Source organism: Mytilus galloprovincialis, chromosome 2 (assembly GCF_965363235.1).
Source record: "Mytilus galloprovincialis chromosome 2, xbMytGall1.hap1.1, whole genome shotgun sequence".
NCBI lineage: Eukaryota > Metazoa > Mollusca > Bivalvia > Mytilida > Mytilidae > Mytilus > Mytilus galloprovincialis.
This window is the reverse complement of record NC_134839.1, coordinates 94,692,971-94,698,970: the sequence shown is the minus strand read 5'-3', so window position 1 is coordinate 94,698,970 and position 6,000 is coordinate 94,692,971.

The window sequence follows — 6,000 nt, the reverse complement described above, 5'->3', positions numbered from 1 at the left end:
GTTTTAAAGGCATTCGAGTCGCTTTGCTTTTATTTGTCATCGTGATATAATGTTCCTTTTAGTGGATGACGTGATAGGGTATTCATGCATCACGCTATTGTGTTTATTTACATTGGGCGTTGCTGGTGCAGGTGGGGCCTCGTCTGTTATTCGGTTGCAATAGGTTTTTACAGTGTTATGTCCATTTTGTTCATCCTTGTATCTATATTTCACTTGAATTCTACTGTACAAAGAAAGTACATACTACATATTTTATGGTATGTACCATAAACAATCAAAACTATTTTAGCTGCAATTTTGTTAATAAACTTTCAACCAAAAATAACTGATAACATATAAGTAGATAGTTGGGAAACATTATACGTGGACTTGAATTAATTACATAAACTTTTTTTGTCGACGTTATTGTCAAATTTACTATCAATTACCAAGGTTTTGTTCGAGTCTTTGTTAGATTTATTTGTATGTGTGTTTAAACGTTTAAGTCCATTGTGTAATACCTTTGTGATATATGACATAGTCTACTCAAATTAACCTATATGTCTTTTTGAATTGCTCTCCTAGTTTAATTAACAGACAAACAACTATCATAGAATGACAAAGTTTAGCTAACAAAACAAAACCAGGTTTTACCAACCATTTTCTTCGGAAAATGCCAGTATCAAGTCAGGAATGAGACAGTTTTTTTTTTCCACTTTTCTGTTGATTGTAAACATTTGATATCGTAATTATTTAAATTTGAATTTGACTGTGTCCGTTTATATGTGTTTTTTTTTCTTTTTTGCATTTACAATGAGATCGGTAATTTATTATCCTTTTTTTCTGTGTAATTTTTCGTTATTGCTCTTTTCATTTTCGTCGTTTAAAATTTGTTGCCTTTTATTTGAAATTTTAGTTGTCTCCTCTGTATTATTAGTCATTTTCTCTCTTTCTTTTTTCTTTCTTTTCAATGCTCGTATCTTTGTCCACCGGGCTCCCTAAATAAAGGCAACCGTAGTATACCGCTCTTCAAAAGTCATAAATTGATTGAGAAAAACAAATCCGGTTAACAAATTAAAACCGAGGGAAACACATTAACTATAAGAGGAAAACAAAGAAATATCAGAAATATCAGAAATACTGACGAGCAACAAAAACAATGACAACATACGAAGAAACAATCTATTCATGCGTTTGAGCTTTTGATTTTGACATTTGATCAGGGACTTTCCGTTCTGACTGTTTCCTCGGAGTTCAATATTTTTGTGATTTAACTTTTTAATAACAACTGCCATATTGCTCACATGGTCCAGGAAATTGTAAGAAAAAATAGTGGGTTGAACCTGGTTGATGGCTAGCCAAACCTTCCGCTGATATGACAATATTCAAATTGACCCCAATACGTGACAGAAATGCAGCATAAACACACGCAAGAACACTCATCACAGAAAAACGCACAGGACATTACAAACAGTGACGTATTTTTGTACCGGATATATAATCTTGAAATTCATTATTATTCAATTATTTTCACTAGTCCAAACAATAATCATGGAAATGACGGTATTGAAAGGCATTGTATAATTAATTGGACTACAAACGATAAGACTTACCACATTATTTAACCATAAACCACAACAGAAACATTATAAACAATGACATTACTGTTGGATGTATAAGATACCGAGACATGTTGTATAGTAATACAATTTCACACTCGGCAAAACAGTCATATTCGAGATAGGTCACATTTGTTAATTATAAAGATGTTAAACCACAATCTAAGATGTGGTAAACATGTCATTACTTAGTTAGGACACAGACTCTTCGTATAGATCGACCAATTTGTTGTGACGTTTATAAATTTAAAGTAGTGTAATTGTTGTAATAAAAATGAAAAATATGTAGAAAATACTTTTAAAATTTTGTCTTTATACGAAAAAGCTTCGGGTTCTAGAATAAACTATGAGAAAACAAATGGCTTACTTTAAGGGGCTTCTATAAGAAAACGATTAAATTTGATAAAATTAAATGGATCACAGGCAATGTTAAAAAATTAGGGGTGTGTCATGGTTATGAAATAGATGACAATGATTATGATATTTGGAGAAAAATATAAATTAAAGTTAAAAATTGTCTAAACGTATGGAAAAGTATGAAGCTTACATTTACAGGTAAAACATTTATAGTAAAACATATGATACTTTCTCTCTGTTCGTACGAGATCGAAATACGAGGAATTCCGGATAAATATACCAAAGAGCTCATTAACATAATTTGGAACTTTATATGGAACGGAAAAGATAATCAGGTAGATCGAAATGTCTGCTGTTTCATTGAAATAAAAGGGGGAATGGGAATGGTAAGTAAAGATACGTTTATCAAAAGTAAACAAACGAAACTTGTATATCGTTTAATGCAGACGCCATTGAAAAGCTGGAATGCGGAAATTTGATGAAAAATATAATGATGCCTGTTTTGTATGTAAGTGTTTAGATATGAACCAACTGCCACAAGTTTATCAGAAAATTATAAATACGTGGTCAGGATTCATTCATAATGTTGATACACCTTCAAATAAAAGTGATATTTTAAATACGAGAATATTTGGAAACTCTTCTGTTCGTTTCAAAAATAAACTATTGTTCTATTCTTCTTTTTTAAAAAGCGATATCACAACTATCCAGGACATTTGGAATTCAGAAACTACAGATTTTAAAGGCCGTAATGAAATTTGTAGGAAGCTGATCGATCGGAGAAATTGTATTTCCGAATGTTCAAAAATTAAACTGACAATTCCTCAAGATTTCGTGCAAATTTTGAAATCTTGCGGAAACCAGAATTTACATTATGAAAGTAAATTAAAGATATTAAATAACCTTGAGATCATTAACTTAATCAACCAAACAATTAAACCATCAAAGTTAAAACTCAAATATATTCGTACGGTTTTAAATAAAAATGTATCTCCAAAAAATTTGGAACAAATATACCGTGGGAAAATATATGGTCGGGATTAAAACATTTGAAAATTGAAAATAAAGTAAAAGAATTTCAATGGAGATCCATGCACAAAATTTTATATACTGAAGAAAGATTAACAAAATGAAGATTTCAAATTGAAAATGCTACATTTGTCAAAATGACAGTACTATAGAAACCCTGCAACACCTATATTTTAGTTGTAGTACATCACAGTTAATTTTAAAAAATCTCCAAGAAATAATTATCAAATCAAACATAGGAAAAAAATATTCTTTTGTTGAAAAGGATATTCTGTTAGGTAAAAACACGAGAGAACTAAAATATGATAACTTTCTAAACATAATTATCATATATTTTAAATGGACACTATGGAAAATTAGGAATTCAATAACATTTAACAAAACGCCTAAAGCACCGCAAGATATTTATAAAATCTGGAAACAAAACTTGAAAAATAATCTAAAATTTGTTCTTCTTTTGAAAGGCGTTGACATCATTGATAAGACAAAATTGGAGTCGGTAATAATGAAAAATATAGACAGTAAATATAGTATAAGCTTATGTCTAAGTGCATTTTTCATGATTTATCGTATAAGAATATCGATTTTATCAATTTATACAAACTTAATCATCGGTATAAGGAAATAATTCGTAAATATAACTCAACATGCAGACATCTTAAACGTACAGGTATTTCCTATCCAATCTTTTATGGTAATATTCTTTACAAAGCACAAATTCAGTATTCACCTCAAAAGCTTACAAAACCTTTAAACAGACTTATTAAGAAGCGATATAGTAACGAAGCTGTTGTCAGGTCATTAAAGATTGCATATTGTGGCTTTAATATTGATTCACTTATAGGGTCTTAGCACCGGAACTATTCACATTTATCTAAAAACAGTTGTTGACATGACACGGGTCATGTTCTTCTCATATATTTTATGATAGTATGATACTAAACCCCTAACTCCCGGGAGGGAATGTGTCTGATATTCCTATGATGAAGACATAATCTTTCAATCAGTTTAACTGAGGTCTGGAGCTGGTATGTCAGTAAACTGCTAGTAGTCTGTTGTTATTTATGTATAATTGTCATTTTGTTTATTTCTTTTGTTAAATTTTTTGACATCGGAATCGGACTTCTCTTGAACTGAATTTTAATGTGCATATTGTTATGCGTTTACTTTTCTACATTGGCTAGAGTTATAGCGGGAGGGTTGAGATCTCACAAACATGTTTAAACCCGCCGCTTTTTTGCGCCTGTTCCAAGTCAGGAGTCTCTGGCCTTTGTTAGTCTTGTATGCTTCTTAATTTAATTTTTTTTGTGTATAATTCGGAGTTTAGTTTGACGTCCATTGTCACTAAACTAGTATACATATTTTAAGGGGCCAGCTGAAGGACGCCTTGAAGACACATTGGTGGCCTTCGACTGTTGATTGCTCTATGGTTGGGTTGTTGATGCTTTTTGACACATTCCCCATTTCCTTTCTCAATTGAACATAAAAAAACATTATAAAAAAGTTAAACTATCATGTTTATTGTAGTAAATGCACATCTTTGTTGTGGGTATCTTATTATTTACATGTACTTATTATTTTGAAAATCAAGAATAGAACATTTAGATGCTTCTAACATTATATGGATATATTTTTTACACTAATTGTAAATCCAAGGTAAAGGGTGGACTACATTTTTATTGCCTTCTATTTCCCCTGGATAGATGGTTCATTTTGTAAACAGGGATCCTTAGCTTGTTCCTGGACGGCTAAGGTTGTTGTATAAAGGAAATATTTAGGAATAAACCGTTTATATGTCTAGAAAAAAAGGAGTGTAATTTTTAACCTTCCCTCCTCATGTGCATATCAAGGCAATAAAAAAAAGATATATTCGGATTCATTGAATAAAATGTCTTTTTGTGTAACCTATATCAGTCCGTTATTATTATTCTTTTTTGAATACGCCTGATCATATTATAATAGCTTTCTTTACGGTATGGATTTTGTACATTATAGATGACCAAAAGGCGCTATTAAGAAGATTTAAATCGCATCCTTTGGTCTCTTGTGGGAAGATTTATTAATGATCACCAGCTAAAGTGATTTCGTGTAAGTCACCCGTTTTAGACGGTTATGAGTTCTGAAATGAGAAATTGATGTAACCTGTAAATTTTTCATAATATTGATTTAATTATGTCTGTTGATTTTTTGTTTACAGTTTGAATATTAAAACTGTAGTTTGCAGAGAAAGTATCAGGTCGCAAGTGCCAAACATATCGTTAAATGATTAATAACACATTAAGAGTTTAGTCATGCAACATTTTGAGCTGCCGTTCAACTCTGCCTGCAATATCTTTTTACTATATCCAAAGAATCTCAGTCGACTGCAAGCCAACTTTCAATAACCATTTTTAAAAATTTACTGAAAAGTGAGGCGAAAGATACCATAGGTATATTCACACTTTCAATCATTTAAACGGTAAGCTTTGCTATACATTTGAATTGAATTTTTGTACGTCCCATTTAATCAACTTACCTTTATATGCCGAGAGAAGACGTTTTGAACATGCTATCTAAATGTGACAGATTTTGTTGTAGATATAATTAGAATTTTGTACTTTGGTAGATGCTTCGTATGCTCTCTAAATTTTTTTACTTCGTATATTGGTTATTTACACCTTGCCTTTTTGCATAGAAACATGTCAATTATTTGCAACGTATATTGCACTAATGATGTCATTTGTGATTTTTGTGTTGTTTGGTTAATGTCTCGTAGATGTTTACGTACTTCTCATATTCACTTTCAATAGAAGGAGTAAACATATATCTGAAAGAAGTTGTTATAAATGTATTATGGAATACAATGCATTTAATTGAAACTATTATGAAATAACTTTGAAATCGAAATTGACCGTTTATCACTATTTTGGTCATCAATTTCTAAGAACATAACAGCATGACGTCACTGACATTCTGTTTTACATGTTGTCTTGAAATGAAACCTGTTGCATAGACTCATGCCAAGGTTATGATAATT